Below are 22,664 nucleotides of genomic sequence, written 5' to 3' on the forward strand. Positions count from 1 at the left end.
TCCGATTCTGTGTCTCCCTCTCTCTCTGCCCCTCACCCGTTCATGCTCTGTCTCTCTCTGTCCCAAAAATAAATAAACGTTGAAAAAAATATAAATAAATAAAAAGACTCTTCTGGAAAGTAATGCTGTGTAATTAAAATTGCTTAATGTCTTGGGGCGCCTGGGTGGCGCAGTCGGTTAAGCGTCCGACTTCAGCCAGGTCACGATCTCGCGGTCCGGGAGTTCGAGCCCCGCATCAGGCTCTGGGCTGATGGCTCAGAGCCTGGAGCCTGTTTCCAATTCTGTGTCTCCCTCTCTCTCTGCCCCTCCCCCGTTCATGCTCTGTCTCTCTCTGTCCCAAAAATAAATAAACGTTGAAAAAAAAAAATAAAAAAAAAAAATAAAATTGCTTAATGTCTTGATTGTAGAAGAAAATTTCAATTTAATTTACTTCCACATGTGGACTTTAAAAATTACCTAGATTATTATTACAAACTATTTAAAATCACTCTGTCTCTAAAGTATTCTAGAGAGAAAATTTTAATATTCGCTGCATAGTAACTGCCATATCCCTAGCATGTTACTAATATTTATATACACACACTATTTGAATATATCACATAAACCAACTACCAATGGTATGTATATATGAATATATGTATGTCCATATGTATATATTTGCTGGATGCTGGAGACAAACATCTTTATTAAAGATACTATCAAAATTTTGACAAACATTTCAAAACAGATTTGCAAACAGTGCTTCCCTTTCCAACAGGCAGTGCTGTGAAAAGTCAATACAATACGGTCAGACAACACAACTTGAATCAACATTAGTTCAAAATCCTTGTATTTTTGACCATATAACTTATGTTCCCACATGATAAAACAAACGATAGCTTAAATCAGCATCAACAGGTAAACTCAATACAATGAAAGTGCGTGCTGTTTGATGAATTCATGGTATGATATGGTTAAATGTATCCACTCCTGTTTATACTCCTGGCTCCCAGGATGAAAAAAACAAACAAACAAAAAAACAAAACAAAAAAACTCTAAATATACATTTCAAGCCAATAATAGTTTCTTTGCATATCTCTCTTCAAAAAATACTTTGTAGCAGTGTATAGGCAGGTTACCTTCAAGTTTAACTTTACGACTTTGCCCCCAAACTATAGATCTGTTTCATTTTCTAACATATTGATTTTGCCCAACATTAATAAAGCTGCCAAACTGTTGAAACAGAAACACTTTTGTCTCCCGCAACAGAAGTAGCAATTTGACAGAAAAATCCCTATGATAACACTCATCAGTTGCTTAACCTGAGGGTTTGACCTACAGAGAGAAGCAGCATTTTTTTCCTCCATACACACTCACATGCACACCACCTCTACACACATGCAGCCTGAGCACACACTTTCAGACACCAGGAGGCACAGTATGCTTCCCATTGCTCTAACCGAGTGGGAAGCAGTGTAGCTAATGATGAACCACACCATGTACACAACTAGCAAACACCTTAAGGCAACCACTGCAACGGGGGGTTAACTTGCAGGGTGGATTTACTGTTCTAGATCAAATCAGTCTGTATGTACATGTGTGTGTACATACCTATACACATACAAATACACATACAAATACACCTTTCTATTCCTTAACCCTCCGAAACAATGTGGTTTTTTTTGCATTCTGTGCAAATTTGTAAATATTCTACCATTTAAGGCAAAGACTTGGTATTAAGAAATGGCAGGAAATAGGCTTATGTTTATCTAAAACCTTTTCACCTTGCACATTACTGGGTTTTTTTTTTTTTTAAACACGCGTAACTTTGAAGTACACACATTGAATTCTCAATATCTAAAAAAAAACCATTTCTAATGATAAACACAAGTTTTTAAGGAGAATAAAAACTCATTTGAAGTAGTGACACTGGATCCACAATATTAAAAAAAAATATTTCTATTGACACACATAAATTGGTAGGAGGCAGAAAAAACAGTGTCACAAATGCAGGGAACCAAAGTCCAATGGGGAGAAAATAACTCAAGTTTACAAAGAGTGAAACTTTCAACAAGCAAAGTCTCATTTTTAGAATCTTAGAGCAATTCATTTGGAATTTTAAATACAACCAATCAAAATTGCAGCAGCATTCTTCTCAAAGCTAGAACAAACAATCCTAAGTTTTGTATAGAACCACAAAAGACCCCCGAATAGCCAAAGTAATGTTGAAAAAGAAAACCAGGGGCGCCTGGGTGGCGCAGTCGGTTAAGCGTCCGACTTCAGCCAGGTCACGATCTCACGGTCCGTGGGTTGGAGCCCCGCGTCGGGCTCTGGGCTGATGGCTCAGAGCCTGGAGCCTGTTTCCGATTCTGTGTCTCCCTCTCTCTCTGCCCCTCCCCCGTTCATGCTCTGTCTCTCTCTGTCCCAAAAATAAACAAACGTTGAAAAAAAATTAAAAAAAAAAAAAAAGAAAAAGAAAACCAAAGTGGGAGGCATCACAATCCCAGACTTCAGCCTCTACTACAAAACTGTAATCATCAAGACAGCATGGTACTGGCACAAAAACAGACACATAGACCAACGGAATAGAGAACCCAGAACTGGACCCATCAAATACATGTCTAGCACCATGACTCTGCTTGCTGTGGGTCAAATTCACCTATTAGAATTTTTTTTTTTTTGAGGTGAGCCAGCTGGTTATGAAGTTGATTGCATATATATTTTTCTTCATGATAACTGGGACTAGACTGCTTGATCTTCTGATATTCTTGTAAGACTTCTTCATGAACATTCTGATTGTCTTTTGAGCCCGGATAAAGCTGATTTTGTTGGGCATCCAGTTTCATAAATCTTCTACCTACAGTCTCCATCCTGGCACACAAGGCCCTGTACTCATCAAACTCAGTATTGAAGTCATCCTTGGGTAATTCTGGCATTGCTCAGAGGAGATGATAGCAATATATTTTATCAAATAATCTAGGAGTGCAATTGTTGAAGAAGGCTCCATAGAGTCAATACAACCTTCTTTAACTCCTTCATTGGAAACTGGACTGAAGTTGTTCAGCTTGGCAATTCCTTTTTCTCCTTTAAGGTCCTCTTCGTTTTTTCAGTTGTTGCCATGTTGTGTTTTTTAATTGGGCCTTTTTCCTTCTGTTTTTTAGACTTTTTTGGACTTTGTGTGAGACTGAATGGTTTCCTTCCATAGGCTTTGGGCACTTTAGTAAAACTGAACCAGGGGATAATGTTTCCAGAGAAGTTCTAGAAGAGTATTTGTCTTGCCTGCCCTCATATATACTACGGCTTTGACTAAAACTGTTAAAAGGTAGGTCTTGAGTCCCCTGGCCTTCTTGAGTTCTAGGGGAATTAGAGTGAGAATTTAGTTTGAGGAGGATTGGAGATGGGCAGGTGGGTTGAAGGCAGTAGTGAGGGGTAGGGATGGCAGCAGCTGCAGGGGGCGGCAGGGGGCGGCAGGGGGCCTGCAGCAGATTTTTCACGGGTGGGATTCAAAGGGCAATTTAACGTTGGAGGCATTCTTTTTGTCAGGTGAGGTCTTTGAGATTTTTTATTCATTAAAGGATCAATGAAATCTGAATCCAAAAGCCGTATCTGAGGAGAAGATGCAGCATTGCTACTAGAACATGCAGGAGATTCTGAATGGCTGGTGCTGGCAGCATTCTGTGATAGATTCAGCTTTCTCCAGAGCACTGACTCTAATGACTGTTTATTTCACTGTATCCAGGTCAGTCTCTTTGAATCTCTTTAAAAACATAATCCTTTACGGTAAACGAGAGGCCCTTAGGATTCAGATTGGCTACCTGTTGCAGAATTGCTCCGAGGGAGTTCCCATCTTGGTGATTGATGCCATCTTTCTGCTCAGGTATCTTGTGGGCCTTCAGTGCCAGCAAGCAAATCACACTGTCCCTATGTGGCCAGTGAGAAACACTGCTGCTGCCCTGTGTCTTTTGAATCATATCTGCAAGGTTCCTGGGGGTTGACAGTTTCCTCTCAGGTACGGTATCTGAAATAGCTTGAGGTGCTTTCTGAATTTACACTCTTTTCCCTACATACGGTCCACCAGGTTTGATAACTTCTGTGCTTTGGCTGTGGGACTCCCCCTCTGCCTCAGGCATTCTTTCTCGTATCATCTGATAGGAGTCATTGGTTGCATATACTGTAATTTTATCTGGCATAAGACCCGGACAACTGAGCTGGGAGACTCCAGAGCTAGAGAAGGTTTGCTGGATACAGTCAAGGCTGCCCTGAGAGTTGTCTTTATCCACATTTGACAAATAGAAAATAAAGCCATACACTTCATTAGGGGGATCATTTTTAGGAATGTTGACAAGCCCTTGGAATACCTGGAACTAAGCTGAAGGTCAAAAGGAATTACTATAAAACCTTGGATTGTGAGTACCTTGTTCTTCGAATGTTCTGCAAGACAGGCAAACATTTCTAAGAAATTTTAACTTGATAAATGACTTATGTCTTGCAATACAAGTAGTTCATGATGCTGAATGTCACATGAGCACAAGGGAGTCAGTGGCTCTTCTCTCTATCTATCTCCCTCTCTCTCATCCACCCACTGCAGGATTCTGGGTGATCGTCTCCCATGCTTGGATGCTTGGTCTTAGGCCACAGTGTTTGGCACAATTCAGTGATTTTTCACAATGTTGGAAAGTGCCCAGAAATGGCACTAGGGTAGTAGTTTTTGCCACTTCAAAGATCCTCTGGACAGTCCTTTGCTTTTCCAGACAAGAGTAAGCTTAGTAATGTTTTGCTTCATTCTAGGTCATTGGATAGTTTCCTTGTTAAAGTTTCATGAAAAGAAAAAGATTCTGTTGACCCAATAGATACAAGTGATTCCATTAGCGATAGTGAAAGTTGTCCTACACAGTAACCTTCCTCTCCTTGTCTTCCTCACATCAGCCACGAAGGCTTTCAAAGGTAAGTGCAGGTTAATTTATTTTTCTTTGTATTTTGTATTTTCCCTATTATTTCACATTATATTACAGTATTGTAATCATTTTTATATGAGTATTTTTGGGTGGTGGAGCGAATCATCTGAGTTTCCATTATTTCTTGGGGAGAAATTCACTTAGATATACAAGTGCTTTGGATTACAAGCATGTTTCCAGAAAGAATTAGTGTCACAAACCAAGGGTTTACTGTAGATTCTTGCGGCTGACAGGTCTCCAGCGCCCAGATCGTCATCTCAGTGAGCTTCACATGTAGGAGGGTGATGTTGTCTTACACGACAGCCTCTAGCCCTGCCCACCACACCCCTTCCCTGGGCCCTACCCTCCAATGCAGCTGTCACCACAGCTAAGGCCACCCCACAGCTGATGTACTGTCATATATCCAACTACCAATGGTGTTTAAATGAGAAAATATATGTTCAGATAACAGCTGTGCAAAAAGAATATTTTAAGACAAAAATTAGGCATCATTTTAATTCCATTATGATGCACTTCAAAGTCTAAAACTTCAACTTTTTTTTTTTACTTTTGTGTAAATAAGAGAATTATTTTCCCACAGCTACCAGATCTTTACAATGAGAAGTAGCTCAAAATAGAGATATATTTTATTTTGTAAAAAATTAGGGCTAGAAAAAAATGTGTGTAACTCATATTTTTTACAAATGTATTTGGTATCTGAGATAAGTTTCGCCATAATTTCTGGCATATTTGATGCTACGTGTTTAGATTCACGTATCTAGAAGATAATGATATATGATTCAAATAATACATATGCAATGAGCATCATGAAAAAAAATCCACCTATTCCTAGGAGGCTTGAAGACCCACCTAATTTTTTCAAAACCATCTACCCTACCATCTTTCCAAAAAGGGAGTCCTGTGCATGAGTAAGGAGTAGGCAATAACATTTTACTACCAGTATGAAAATGATCATGTACTCATATTCAGCATGGTCACAAGTGAGTTTTAGGTGTTTTTCAGTAATGTCAATAAAAATGTTATTGCTTTCAACATAATGTAGCTGATTTTCCTATTTTTTATAGTTTCACTCTCTACTCCTTTTGAATTATGTTAGTTTATGGCAGAAGAAACAGCACTGAAATAATAACGCAAGATACCCAAAGGAAACATGCTGACATAAATCAATGAATTCAACAATATTAGCCATTTAGTTATTACAACCAAGTTTGTTGTATTTTTTTTTCTGAAACATATTAGAAGTTCTTTAAGTTCCTAGTGCCGATGTCAGGACACATCAGGTAAAATGGTATGTAATATATCTGTTAAAAACATTAGATCCAGAGAAAATCTTACCCCTTAAAGCCATAAACTACACTATCCACCTGATTTGAGGAAAAAGATATAAAAGGCCAAATTGTGGGATGCTGACTACACCCATTCAACCCCCCTGGAGATGGGAGTGAAGGTGAGGAAAGACACACTCAAACTGAAGTACCTTCTTCATAAATGAAAGAAAACGTACTGTGACTTCTAAATAGGTACAGCATCGTCTCTCCAGTGCTACAGGACACATAAAGATAGTGTCCACTGAAGTAGCATCTTAGGTTTGTAACCTCATAGATTGACGATTACAATTTATTAATTTTAGTGGACTTCCTATAAAACAAATCTGAATAGGGGTGCCTGGGCAACTCAGTCAGTTGAGTGTCCGATTTTGGCTCAGGCCATCATCACACGGTTCATGAGTTTGAGCCCCATGTTGAGAATGGGATTGGGATTCTCTTTGGGATTCTCTCTCTCCCCCTTTCTCTCTGTGCCACACAACTTGTGCTTTCTCTCTCTCTCTCTCTCAAAATAAGTAAATAAAAATAAAACACATCCAAATAAAGACCTCCATATACTAGATTCCTTAAGGTTGTTAACTTTATAGAAATTCCAAAGTATTCTAATGTGGTATACTTTACACTATAGCTTTTTTTCACTATATGAATGAGTCACAAAAACTAATAATAAATATTCTTTTAGATACACAGTAAACCTATTTAAGACAACTATTTTAACAAGTGTCTTTGGTAATCCAATCATTATAACAGTTAATTTTGGTAAATTACTGAATGCTTATAATTCAGCCAATCCGATATTTAACTCACAGCTAATGATAGCCTCTAATTCATTCATTCATCCATCATGAATCCATTTAAACAACAAATATTTATCGAACACATGGTGTATGTCAAAAATGAACAGAATAAAGAAGTTATGGGCTCAACTGTGTCTCATTTTTATTTTTGCATCTATACTTTATTTAGACACATTTATATCTTAAAGAGAGAAGAGGTTAACGAAAAAATGCATTATAGTTTCAGTGAGTTAAGAATACAGCTATTCCGGGACGACTGATTGGCTCAGTCAGTTACGTGCCCAACTCTTGATTTTGGCTCAGGTCATGATGTCACGGTTTGTGAATTCAAGCCTTGTGTTGGGCTTTCCACTGACAGCATGAATCCTGCCTGGGATTCTCCCTCCCTCTCCATCTCCCTCTCCCTCTCTTCTCTTTCTTTCTCTCGCCCTTCCCAAGTCGTATGTGTGCTCACTCACTTTCTCAAAACCAATAAATAAACTTTAAAATACATAGCTATTTCCCTATGATTCTACACATAGCACATAGGTCTACAAAGATGTATATCTTAATGAAAGAAGATGTTAGTTGAAGGATGCATAACATGAAGTATAGTCTTAATGAGTTCAGCACAGAACTATTCTGATATACATCTACACTTATATTTTGAAACATTTATAACTTTTTTATAAGTTTTTATTTAAATTCCAGTTAGTTGACATACAGTGAAATATTAGTTTCAGGTGTAGAACTTATTGATTTAACACTTACATACAGCACCCGGTGCTCATCACAAGTGCCCTCCTTAATCCCCCTCACCTATTTCACCCATTCCCCCTCTGGTAACCATCAGTTTGTTCTCTATAAGTTCGTTTCTTAGGTTGCCTCTCTTCTTTTCCCCTATGACTGTCTTGTTTCTTAAATTCTCCTCATGAGTGAAGCCATATGGTATTTGTCTTTGTCTAACTGACCTATATCACTTAACAAAATACTATCTAGTTCCATCCCTGTCATTCTAAATGGCAATATTTCATTCTTTTTGATGGCTGAGTAATATTCCATTGTGTATATATGCCACATCTTCTTTATCCATTTATCAATCGATGGATATTTGAACCGTTTCCTTAAAATTCACACGTTGAAGTTCTATCCCCCTCTACTACAGAATGTGACTGTATTAGCAGACAAGGCCTTTATAGATAGGACCTTTACATAGGGATTTTCATTTGAAATGGGGCTGTTATGGTGGTATCTAATTCAATCCAACAGGTGTCCTTATAAAGAGAGGAAATCTGGACACACAGAAAGACACAAGAGACACGTGAGCACACAGGAAACCATGTGAAGACACAGTGAGAAGATGGACATCCACAAGCCAAGGAGAAAGGCCCCAGATGGAACCAAACCTGCCAATACCTTGATCTTGGACTTCAAGCCTCCAGCACTGTGACAAAATAAATTTCTGTGGTCTAGGCCACTCAGACTTTGGTATTTTGTTAGAGCAGACCACACAAGCTAATACAAAAGACATATTTAAGAGAGACTGATTCCATGGCATTACAAAATATCTCATAAAACTGAAGTTGTAGAAAGTAAAGATGTATTTATTACAGTGGGGAATTTTTATTTATTTTTATTTTTTTAATATGAAATTTATTCTCTAATTGGTTTCCATACAATACCCAGTGCTCATCCCAACAGGTGCCCTCCTCAATGCCCATCACCCACTTTCCCCTCCCTCCCACCCTCCATCAACCCTCAGTTTAGTCTCAGTTTTTAAGAGTCTCTTATGGCTTGCCTCCTTCCTTCTCAGTAACTTTTTTCTCCTTCCCCTCCCTCATGGTCTTCTGTTAAGTTTCTCAGGATCCACATAAGAGTGAAAACATATGGTATCTGTCTTTCTCTGTATGACTTATTTCACTTAGCCTAACACTCTACACTTCCATCCACGTTGCTACAAAAGGCCAGATTTCATTCTTTCTCATTGCCAAGTAGTGTTCCATTATATATATATATATATATATATATATATATATATATATATATAAACCACAACTTCTTTACCCGTTCATCAGTTGATGGACATTTAGGCTCTTTCCATAATTTGGCTATTGTTGAAAGTGCTGCTATAAACATTGGGGTACAAGTGCCCCTATGCATCAGGACTCCTGTATCCCTTGGATAAATTCCTAGCAGTGCTATTGTTGGGTCATAGGATAGATCTATTTTTAATTTTTTGAGGAACCTCCACACTGTTTTCCAGAGCGGCCGTGCATTACAGTGGCAAAATTTTAGAAAACACATTTCAATTACTAGAATAAAATCATTTAAAATCATTTAAATAGAGGAGATTTTTAATAATTTATTGTGATTCAACTTCCCAAATACATAAATGCTATCACTTTAGAGTTTTGTGTTTTATATGAGGAAAGACACAAATATCTAGACACATATCTATGGTCTAGATACATGTCTAGATACGTAGACCTAAGTGTTATGTCAGTCAACTGCTTGTATTACTTCTCAAATTAAAAAAAAATATTAACACTTCATTTTCAGGTAATAATTCTGGCAATTCTTTAAGAGTTTGGTATTATTACCCCCTACTCCCCCCAAAAATCAAGTGACTTTCAGAAAATTCATGGCTAAATCATTTCATCTGTCTCAAAAAAATTATGATATCAACCCCTTAAAGAATTGCCACAAATATTAAATGAGATTATGTACTCGAAAGCAGTTTTAATTGGAATTGAGTTATATGAGTGTTCATAGTTATTTACACTTTGTTTGATCATCGTGTTTATATAAAATCTTCTAAGAACTAGCAAGGGTCATCTATTTTACTCTACTCACTCTAGAAAGGTAGTTATTAAATCTTTATAAGTAGTTGTCTAGATTTCAAGTATAGTCTTCTTTAAAGATTTCCAACACAAGAGAGTATACATAACCTTTATTAACACATTCCACTGCTTAAACCTATCTTACTCTCAGAAAACCATCAATGAACTGACTCTAAGTCACTTCTGTTGTAATGTGGGCATGAAGCTTTTTACTCACCTCAGTAAAATTAGATAAGTGAATTAGAAATTGCTTGCTCGTAGGCTGGACATGTTTGCCCACAGGTAGATTTTTGTAATGCCATATGCACAAATATAAATGGATGTACACTGTGCTTCACTTTATGAATTTATCTGGTTATTACTTAGAAATATTGGCCCTGATTTGAGTTACAAAGACTAGAGCTAAGCAATTTGAAGATTATCAGTCAGCTCTATAATCAGTCAAAGATGCTGCTTCTTATCAGTGCCTAAAGGGACGTAACTAAATTGTTACACAAGTCTCAAAGATTGGATCGAATGAGGCTGACAGAAAGCTAAATAATTTTTTTAAAGAATCATTCCATTAGGATTAGAAGCCTCTTCTCTAGAGAAAAAAGAAAAGGTCTGATTTTCCATTAAAAAAAAATGAATCTTTCAAGCTGTTAGAAATAATGCATCTTTTTGTGAAGCTAGGTAAACATTATGCACACAAGTGAAAATGAATTATAACATCTCATAAAGTGATACGAAGAAATTAATTTTTATTTACGTTCTCATTTTGTCTTGGCAGTGAGAGAAGCCAAAGGTCAGTTCACTTGCTCTAACACACTTTTGTGGGCTAAATCACAACTCCATTATCATCTATGCTTAGATCCACAATGGGGAAACTTTCTCCCTCCCATTCAGTTTACATCCCATATTTTTAGACCTACCAAGGACACTTCTCATTTGGGTTCCTTTGTTTGGGTGAGTTGGTTTTTAGAAGCAGAAGTGCAAAGTGACCATCAGAGAAACATTTGGATAAAGGCAACTGAGGAAAATCTGATAAGCCTGGAAGGTAAAACTTAAGTGCCTTGACCTTTGAATTTATTGAGGCCAGTGATAGAATGGGAGAGCTAAACTGTGCCCATCAAGGTTGGCATTACAGGACAAACTGTTCACATGAGTATGCCCACTAAGAAAGAAACAATTATGTGCCATCAACCACACAACATAGCAGCAACTAGGATTTATAAGAAAGGGAGACAGCAAGCAGCCCATCTCATTTAGTTTAAGACCCTGGAATATACTGTCCCGCTGAACAAATTTTATGCATAATGTACCTTCTGATAAATAACATGACTTGATTTTTCTTTCCTAGCTTATAAACAACTATAGAGTTAAAAAGGATAAGCAACTTCACCTTACTGATGATGAAATGGAAATAACATCCAATACCTTAATGAAAGAAATAAAATAACGCCCATTATGAGGCTAGAAATGGGGCAGAGTATTACCGACTAGTGTTTTGCCAATTCTAGGATTCTCTTCTCAATGTTACATGTTTTTCCAAACTGTGAACCAAAGCAGTATATTATAAAATGGCATGCCTTATATCCTCACTGTCTAACATATGGCCCAAGGTGGAAAAACGTGTCCTGATATATTGGGAAACACTTACTATAAGTTTCTCTGAGAATATCATTCCTACTTCTATTTAAATGGTCCTGTAGGATTGTTGACTGAAAAGGAACTTGTGACTGCCACTTCTCAGTGTGCAGTTTAAAGGTGAGAACTGGACACTGAGATGAGTTCTGGTCACTTGTGACAAGGTGATTAGTACTGGAGGGTATTATGCTAAGCGAAGTAAGTCAGTCAGAGATAGACATAGATATCATATGACTTCACTCATACGTGGAATTTGAGAAACTTAACAGATGATCCTTGGGGAAAGGAAGGGAAAAAAAAGGTAACAACAGAGAGAGAGGCAAACCATACAAGACTCTTAAATGCAGAGAACAAGCTGAGGGTTGCTGGAAGGGAGGTGGTTGAGGTGATGGGTTTAGTGGGTGATGGGCATTAAGGAGGGCACTCTTAGGGATGAGCACTGGGTGTCAAATATAAGAGATGAATCACTGAGTTTTACTCCTGAAACCAAGGCTACAATGTATGTTGACTAACTTGAGAATTTAAAAAAAAAGTGGGGGAGGGGAACCAGACACTGAGATGAGTTAAGTAACTTGCCTAAGGCCACAGAAGCCACAGGATTGAGTTTCTGGGATCAGACCTCAGATCCATCTGGCTACAAGCCCGTGTTCTTTCACGATGTCATTTACTCAGTGGAACATGCAACATTCAATATGCCTTGTAATGTGTGCTACATAACCTAGTGAGATGTACACATGCAGAATCCTTTTTGAGTCTTTTCATATTTAGTTTTAACAGAAGTTTTACTAGACTTAAGTATACATTTTATCTAACCCACTTAACAAGGATTTGAAGCCTAACATTATAATTTCATCTGAAAACATTTGTGACATTTTAACTCCCTATTTGCTTAAGATATTTTTAGAAAATCAGAAAATACTCACACTCCCCGATCAAGAACATGTGCTCTTTTGCAAGGACTTACTTTTCAAAGGTAAATATGACTGTCTGACTCGTTAATGAAATTTTGTCTTGGTGATTATGCTAAAAACATAGTGAGATTTTTAACTTGAAGAAGCATGTTCCCTGTGCCATTACAGTCAGTTCCATATATTATTTATTTTTATGAGTTTATAAAGTACTAATGAATAAATCTGGAAAGGCCCTGTTGTTGATGCTGTTATTATTTGCAGGCTATTATTTAATGTTCTGTGGCAGCTTAATAAACTCTGCTCTCTTGCTCCCACCAGTCTATTCAGCTGGGAATACCAGAAAATAAGGAGCGGGAGTCCTAAGGAGCATTCCAGCATCCTTTCCAGTATTCATCACACTCCTGCACATTCTTTGGTAGTTTAAGATTTTACTGTTGCTTATTGTTTTGGACCTCACAGGCTCTGAACTTCTTGAAGTGGGGCGCTCCTTACCTTTGTCCTTAGTGTCTTAAGGGGTTATTATGTGAATTTCACATCGTATAGAAATGTCTCAAAGCTTAGTACCACCACTAGAGTTATCAATATGGGGACATTTTAGGCTTAAAAAGTCTTAGAAACTTTTTTGCCTTCTTCTTCATTAAAGACCTACCTGCCAGTCATTTATAGCAACAACAGAGCTATCTATGGTAAATTTGAAGAGGCAGAGAAAGATAGAATCACATGTGAAGTCCTATCTTCTCCACCTCAAGTTCTAGATCTTTCATACTTACAATGGGCATCAGTATTAGAGCATAATCTGTGAATTGGGGACAGATCACTAGGCATGAAGTACAGATTGCCTAAAGTCTTGTCCCAATTCTACTGTTACCCAAATAGGTATCACCTCTCAGCAAACAATCTTGTTATGGTTAGATTTCCCACTAGTGAAATGGAGATAATAGCAACTGCCCTGGTACCTTCCTAGCCAGGTCACAGCTAGGGTCAGATAGGTCAACAAAGGTGAGAATGCTCTGACAACTGTGATAAATTATAGATATGCTTGTGATCAGGAAACATTTAGAGTGTCATTGATAGAAAATCAGCTTTTGCTTCCAGATGTGGTAAGTTTACAGCATAATATAATTTTAACACAAAATACAGCAAAACATTTCAGCATGTCACTAAAACTACTAGTTTTTCATATTTTATCTATGGCTTATTAAGGTTTATATTTTATACAAGAGTTGAAAATCTTTTCCTTTAAAATTTTAAACCAAGAACATAAGGTTTATATTTTATACAAGACTTGAAAATCTTCCCTTTAAAATTTTAAACCAAGAGCATAATCTATCATGTGTCTTATTTGTAATCAAGTGAGGGAAAAACAGATAGCCTTCTATGCTTCATTCTACCTCTAGGCATTGAAATACACCATCTATAAGAAATCACAAATTTGGGGCACCTGCACGGCTCAATTGGTTAAAAATCTGGCTTCAGCTCAGGTCAAGATATCAGGGTTCATGGGTTCGAGTCCCACACCAGGCTATGTGCTAAGGGCTCAGAGACTGAAGCCTGCTTCAGATTCTGTGTCTCCCTCTCTCTCTGCCCCTCCCCTGCTCATGCTGTCTCTCTCCCAAAAGTGAATAAATGTTTAAAAAAATTTTTTAAAGAAATCACAAATTCTAATATATACATATAATCAAATGTACAAAATAATCTAGTTGTAAGAGAATGGGCAATAATGGGGACTGTAGCTAAATGGAGAGCTCCTGCTAAAGGTGCCAGAGCTATTTGATTCCTACTGAGGTTAATAGTCAGGAAAACACGCAAAGTATCACCAGGTCACTTGCTTTTTCCACAAAGGCTCGACATTCATAGTTTTGTATCACATTTCCTAAACTTCAAATATTGATAACCAATAATAACATTATTAAATACCATGTAGACTAAACAGAACTTTATATGAACATACTTGTAACTTTAGAGGCAAAACACAAACACCTAGAAAGAAACAAACTACTCAAACTGACCAAAAAAAGGGAAAATCTGGAAAATGGAAGTGAAACCCAAAAGTGGAAATCAAAAATAGACAATCTTATGTCTATTAAATATATTTAATCTTTCATTTAAAACTTCCCCAAAAAAGAAAATTTCAGGTACAAGTGGCAAGTTTCTACGCCTGCACAATCAGGCGCTTAAACCTAGCAACCTATTACAAGGCAAACAATAGGCCAGTATCTTACAGGCACCCAATGGGAAAATTCCAAATCAAATGTTAGCAAGTATTAGCAAAGAAATCTAACAACAAAGACAAAAGATTATACATATCATCTATGTTTGGTTTACATCAGGAATGCAAAGCTATTTTAGCACTAGAAAATGAAGCACTGTGATTTTACATATTAAGGGAATAAACAAGAAAAACAAATGATCATCTCAAGTGATCCTGAAAAAAGCGTTTGATAAAATTCAGCACCCAGTAAATGACAAAGCCTTTTAGAACAAGAGGAATAAAAAGGATCTATAACAAACCTACAGGAGATTATCATGCTTTATTATGGTGATTTACTAAAAGCCTCACCTTCAGAAACACATCAACAGTCATCTCACTGTACTAGAGTATACAGTATAATAATAACTGATTTAATGAACAAGGAAAGACAGCAAAAGACAAATGGAAATTGAAATTTTAAAAATATACTATTTATAAAAACAGCAAATATATCAAAAAATATCAAAGAAAATGATTAAATCTCATAAAAAGTCTAAGATCCACTATCCTGGAAACTGTGTAACATTACTGAGAGAAAATAAAGGCCTAAATAAATGAAAGGCTATTCCACATTAATGAAATGAAATACTTTACATAATAAAGATATTAATCCACTATAAATTAATCTATACAGTCAATAAAACCCAATTAAAATCATAGAAGAGTTTTTGTTTTGTTTTGTTTTGTTTTGGTGGGGGCAGACAAGCTGATTCTAAAATCTTTAAGAAAATGTGAATAAAAATAGCCACAATAATTTTTTAAAAGGAGAAAACAAACATGAAGTGTTTACATTGGCCAAGGTAGATTTAGTGTTTCCTTCATCTTGACTAAACTTTGGCTACAAGCCTCTGACCTTGTTTTTCTTAGAGCACTTAATTTAGAGAATTTTGAACTGTAAATTTTTCTTTGCTCTTTGAGATGTAAATATGCTACAACCCAAGAATGTCCTTCTCAAGGACCTGAAAGTTATCTTTTTGAAATGTAATTATCAAGAAAGACAGTACCCCTGTCTCCCAATCTCTGGGAGGCTAGGAACCTAACTCTGATAAGGCACAATTAGCAAACACAGATGGCATAAATATATTGACTACCCAACCCCATAAAGTTTCTCCAATGGTTTTACGCCAGCTCAATGCAGCACTTAACAAACTCGTCTGCCTTTGGTTTAGTGGAACTGAGTGCAATCTCTTCCCTATTACAATAGTCTTGATTCCTAACTGCATTAGCCTTGAATAAATTCTCCCTTGCCTGTTTTACCAACTGGTTCAATTTTTCTTTTACAATACCACCAGATGTCAAAATTTATCATAAAGCCACAGTAATTAAAAGAGTGTGGTATCAGCCTAACTGTAGGCAAATGTACAAATGAAACTTTATTGGAGTTCATATATATATATATATATATATATATATATATACACAAACACATATATATACATATATGAATATATGTATGAATATATATATTCATATATGAATATATATATATGAATTCATATACGAATATATATGAGTATATATAGATATATATATGAATACATATATATATGAATACATATAGTGACCCGTATATGTATAAGCATTTGATTAAAAGTGCCAATGTAGAACATTAAGGAAAGGATGGTCTTTGCAATAAATTTACTATTTTAACTTTATCTAAATGAGAAAAAATGGACATTCATCTCTTTTTCACACCAGAAATACTAGATGGGTTGTAATATGAAAGGTAAAGCAATTAAGTCCCTGTATGACAATCCAGGAGAGTATACTTTGGGTCAGAGAGTAAAAAATTTTATTTTTAAACTCAGGACAAAAATATACTAACCATAACAGAAAATACTCAATTAGAGTACACTGAACTTAAAACTTCTGTTTATTAAAAAAGATACCATTTAAAAGTAAAAGGGTAAGGTGCCCAGTGAAAGCAAAAAAAAAAAAAAAAAAAACAACTGAAATGGTTAATATAGATAATCAATAAACAATCAAAACCCAGAATATATATACTTTAAATAACTACAACAAATCACAAAGGGAAATACAGATAATCCAACAAATAGGCTTTTCAAAAACTAGGTATTTCAAATAGCCAATAAAACAGCTGTTAATAGCGCTTTTAATCTCATTAGTCATCACTACATGCTAAATGAAAACAAGAGATGCCATTATAAAATCACCATAAAAGCTCAAATTAAAAATGTGACAATATCAAGTAATGAAGAAATATGAAGCAATTTTTACCTTGATTCACTACTGATGACAGTAAAAATTTATACATCAACTTTGGAAAACACTCGTGAATGCCTGTAAAGCTAAATATGCATATATCCAATGATCTAGGAATTCTAATCTTAGGTATATAGCCAATAAAAAAGCATACATATATTCCCCAAAATATATGTGCAGTTATGTTCATAGCAGCATTATTCATAATGACCCCCAACTGGAAAGAGCCCAAATTTTCTAAACAGAACTTAAAATTAAACTGTATATTCACAAGAAGGAATACTATCCAGCCATGAAAATTAATGAACTACTACTATATGCATAAAGGAGGTATCTTATAAATATAACATTGAGTAAAAAAAAAAGGTGGTTACAACCTATATATTATGCATTTGCATTTACATTAAGTTAAAAATAAAACGATTCTGAGGTATTATAAATCAGGATAGAGGTCAACTGTGAAGAGCTGTGAGAAGTTTATGACTACTAGGATAGGACTTAACAGGAGTGTCTGCATTGTTGGCAGCAGATTATCTTTTTATCTGGGTGTGGAACTACACGTACGTTACCTTGGTGAGTCTTCAACCTAAAATTATGGTTTGTGTTCTTTTCCGGGTGCTCTGATAAAAAAAATAAATGATTCTGTGCCATAATGTGAAGTTTAGATTTCCTTCATAGACCAAAAAGGCCAGAATTCCCTTTAGACCATATCAGAATTATATTCATAAAGAAAATGATCATTCCAATATATTCATACATATATACTTATATTCATAATATTCATAAGGAATGTTACTATTCCAATATACTTGCATATATATCCCCTGTAATTATTTTCTCAAGGTCACATAGTAATTTTCTTCTGTGAAATTGAGAGATTAGGAGAAATCACACAGATCTGGGTACCAGTCCCATCTCTGTGATTTGAAAGCTATATGAACTTGGATTTAACTTCATTAAGCATTGGATTTTTCATTTGTGAAATAGGGATAGCATTTCATACAAAGTATGTAAAATTTTTAGAAAATGATGAGCACACAAAAGTGCTAATAATTATAATCATTGCTTCTTGGGCAACAATTGTTGATACTTGGGTTTAGGGAAACTATTTCCATTGCATTTAAAGTTTTTTTTTTAACATGCTATTTATTCACCAAGTGAAGAATTAGAAACTATAGAGAAATATCAAAACTATTTTCATCCATACTCTTCTTCACAAATAATCTCCATTTCTCAATTCTACAGGCTTTAGCATTCCATAGACTTTTTCCCTCCCCAAATTATCCCAAAGGTATGCACAGTAAATACTTTTAATTGCAAACCCATTTCCAAGCCCAGATAGAGAAGAGGTCATGATAGCCCTTCTGAACAACTACTTTCCAGCAGACTATTTTCCTTCCAAACAACAGATACATAATTATGATACACGATGGCTTAAAAAATGGAGTACTCATCACCAAGCAGAAAAAAAAAAACGCCTCGTGGAGAAAAATTCAAACTGAGTTTTCTACATGAAACAGTTTTTTTTAAGTTTATTTATTTTTGAGAGAGAGAGAGAGAGAGAGAGACAGTGTGAGCGGGGGAGGAGCAGAGAGAGAGGGAGACAAAGAATCTGAAACAGGCTCCAGGCTCCGAGCTGTCAGCACAGAGCCCAATGTGGGACTCAAACTCACAAATCACGAGATCATGACCTGAGCCAAAGTGGGACACTCAACCGACTGAGCCACCCAGGCCCCCCAACATGAAGCAGTTTTCATACTAGATGACCAATAGGAGTACTGTGAGCAACAGGAATAGCATGTACAAGGACAGTGACACAGAGAGTATCAGAAATGGCTTATGGAAATAGAATATAGGTGAAGGGATATGTGGGGGCTAATAGGAGACACATACTGAGAGACAGGAAAGGATCAGACAATAAAAATCATTTCAGGCCTAAGTGATCAGACTCTATCGAGAATAGAAAGCAACAAAGGATTTTAAATAGAGGAGAAACTGTAACAAAAGGCTTTTGAGAGTCAATACTGACTTTAATGCAGAAACTGGATTAAAGAGAGGTAAGAATTCAGGAAAGGACTTTACCTTGGGTAAACAGTGATGGGAACAAATAGGAAATAATGACTATGAGAGGCAAGGAAGAAATTCTGTGACTGTTGACATGCCAGGGGCTCACAGGGAAAGAAAAGGGACGAGTCTGGATGATTCCAGGTTTCTGGTACAGATGACATGGTGAATGGCCATGTAATAACAAAAATGGGAAAGTCAGTCAAGGAAGCAAGTTTAGAAAGACATAGAGAACAAAGAGTTAATTTTTACCTTATTGAGCCTGAGATGCATTTTGGATTTCAAGTTGGATCTATCCAGAACAAAGTGGGATAGAAGAAATTGGGCTCAGGAAGGAGATCTGGGCAGAAGACAACCAGGCTTATCAACCTCTGTTTATTTTTGATACAACCTTCTGAAGCAATACAGAGAAAAGCCTTCCTCTTTCTACAAGACAATATGTATCCCTTATCTCTGCTTAGGCTGTTCTTAAAATTAAAGAATCCCTGGTTCTATAAACATTCTTTAGAGGATGCCACCATACTGATAAAATCCAGCTAAAATTCTAAAATACAAAGTGCATTCAAACCAACGCAGGATAATAATTATTACTCCTTATAATCCAGACACTATACCATGTCCAGGATTGCATTAACTTACTAAGAATCTGTAATATCTTGCTTTAATATTAATCTTGTGCCCAAGAAGTGTCTATCTCTCTCTCCACATATGTACACACAGGCATGTGTATGTATGTATTAAAGAAAATGTAAATGTACATAAATGTACATTTGTATAGTTATATATACTTACACACATATATATACACTTACATGTATGGACGGGAAGTGAGACCTTCCTCATCAAAAACTTAACTGATTTAACGATATTACCTTTCACAAGCAGCAACAATTCAAACAATAAACATACCATTTCTGATTTAAAACATGAAAGACAAGTATATGACATTTGAATGTGACATTCTAACTTTACATGACATTGCTATAAATCTTCTAAAGTCATGTGGGAGAAGAAATCATCCATTAACCACTCCAGTTTGGGTAAAATGTACACAGTGTCCCAGCTAACTCCTCAAATGGCTTCTTTCCCCCAAATTTTCTGACACTGCAGGATAAATAAAGGAATCCAATCATTTTCAGTCCAATTCTCTGGCACATAAATCAGGTACCAGGAAAGAATATATTAAAACACAGACATTCTCCACCAGCCCATATAGGGACAAGAAGGCTGACCTTATCTATCCAGAGACATATCATGGAAGGCTTTGCAAAATCTTTTACGTAAATCCAAATAATTGATATTAATTCCACTCCACTGGATCAACCAACTTAATAAGTTCACCAAAAATCTGTCTTAATAATACCACGTATTTGTATAAATTGTTTCATGTCATCTGGTATTAAATTGCTTTTCATGTCTTCAATATAGTGAATTTATTTTAACTCTCAGAGATCTTATCTTCAAAAACTATTATTTCATGCAATAAATAAGTTTAGTAACTCCATCAGATGAGCAAGAAAATTAGCATGGATATATTTGATAATTTGTTCCAAAATTGTATTTTCTAGGTTATTCTTCTTCAGAAAAGGATGCTTGTCTGTATATACTCTTTTGATACACCTTTAATTCTCCAAAATAGTAGGCAGTAACTTTAAAATGAAGGTCATTGAACAAAATATTCCAAACTACTTTTATATGCCAGAAACTCACCTGGGTCTGTGCCTTAGACAATATTAACACATCTAGTAGGATTCTCAAATGGTGATGTGTATAGAGGAACATCTACAAATGGGACTTCAATCACTGCCTTTTCTCTGGAAGATGTTTTCATTAGAACAACTTATATAGACTAGAGGCCTATGTTTCTGGTTCTTTTTTTACTAGAAACCTCCCTAGAACAATAGGTGTTATTTGTGCTCCATTTATAGTCTTTCTCCAGCGTTCAAATGCAAAAGGCTCCTAAGGACCTGTGTACCTTCAAATCACCTCCCTCGCAGGCATCACAATCCCAGACTTTAGCCTCTACTACAAAGCAGTAGTCATCAATACAGTATGGTATTGGCACAAAAACAGACACAGAGACCAACGGAATACGAGAAAGACCCCAGAATTGGACCCACAAATGTACGGCCAACTAATCTTTGACAAAGCAGGAAAGAGTATCCAAAGGAAAAAAGTCTCTAAAGAGACTTTAAATGGTGCTGGGAGAACTGGACAGCAACATGCAGAAGAATGAAACTAGATCACTTAAACCATTCACAAAACTAAACTCACAATGGATGAAGGACCTGAATGTGAGACAGGAAACCATCAAAACGCTAGAGGAGAAAGCAGGAAAAAAACCTCTCTGACCTCAGCCACAGCAATTTCTTACTCGACACATCTCCAAAGGCAAGGGAATTAAAGGCAAAATGAACTATTGGGACCTCGTCAGGATAAAAAGCACCTGCACTGCAAAGGAAACAATCAACAAAACTAAAAGGCAACCAACGGAATGGGAAAATATATTTGCAAATGACAAATCAGAATTTACACAAGGGATACAGGAGTGCTGATGCATAGGGGCACATGTACCCCAAAGTTTATAGCAGCACTTTCAACAATAGCCAAATTATGGAAAGAGCCTAAATGTCCACCAACTGACGAAAGGATCAAGAATATGTGGTTTATGTATACAATGGAATACTACTTGGCAATGAGAAAGAATGAAATCTGGCCATTTGCAGCAACATGGATGGAACTGGAGGGTATTATGCCAAGTGAAATAAGTCAGGCATATAAAGACAGATACCAGGCTTTCACTCTTATGTGGATCTTGAGAAACTTAACAGAAGACCATGGGGGAGAGAAAGGGGGGAAAAAGTTACAGAAAGGTAGGGAGGCAAACCATAAGAGACACTTAAATACAGAGAACAAACTGAGGGTTGATGGGGGGTGGGGGAGAGGGGAAAGTGGGTGATGGCTATTGAGGAGGGCACCTGTTGGGATGAGTACTGGGTGTTGTATGGAAAGCAATTTGACAATAAATTATATTTAATATAAAAATTTCCAATATGAGTGAAATCATACAGTTAAAAAAAACACCTCCCTTGCTTTGTTTTAGTTTCTACTTAAAGGCCACCTTTGCAAGGAAGCATCCCCTGAACACTCCCATGTAAAACTGCTCCCTTCCCCATTGTATTTTTTCTTTATAGTTATCACCTTTTTCATAGTACAAAACTTGCTGATTTATTATAGCATGTGCTTATAGTGTAAGCTTCATAGAGAAACAATTTATGTTTTGCCCATACTTAACCTCAAAGCTTAGACTTGGCTGGCAGCTAGCAGCACTCAAGACATGGTTGTTGAATGAATACGGTTCTTCCACATAGAACACTTCCATACCCTTGACTATTGCCTAATTTAGCTTCTACTTTCCTGACCCACTAGAGTAAAATAGGTCATCTAGCAATGTATGTTTTTGTGCCAGTGAACTAACTCATCACAGCCATAATATTACATTTCATTGCATCTGATTGGTGCAGGTCCAGGACAGCAGGTGCCAAGACATTTGCCGCTGCCCATCCCGCCCACTGTAGTCCCAACTGTCATCTAAGCAGAGAGCTGCTGCTCAATACATGTTTATTGATGGAATTTTGGTGGAGTTTAGCATCAGACAATAGTTCTAATGCTTAGGTAAGTAAGCTCCAAGCCCCTTTTACCTGGTAAGCCTCC

General features: G+C 36.5%; 1 protein-coding gene and 1 pseudogene across 6 annotated transcripts in view; both read right to left on the minus strand.

The window, feature by feature from the left end:
• Positions 1 to 22,664, minus strand: part of DMD (dystrophin) — a 2,018,590-nt gene that overhangs the window by 1,398,904 nt on the left and 597,022 nt on the right. The gene's annotated exons all lie outside the window — the stretch shown is intronic.
• Positions 2,601 to 5,190, minus strand: LOC122477694 (annotated as a pseudogene).

Source organism: Prionailurus bengalensis, chromosome X, assembly GCF_016509475.1.
Source record: "Prionailurus bengalensis isolate Pbe53 chromosome X, Fcat_Pben_1.1_paternal_pri, whole genome shotgun sequence".
NCBI lineage: Eukaryota > Metazoa > Chordata > Mammalia > Carnivora > Felidae > Prionailurus > Prionailurus bengalensis.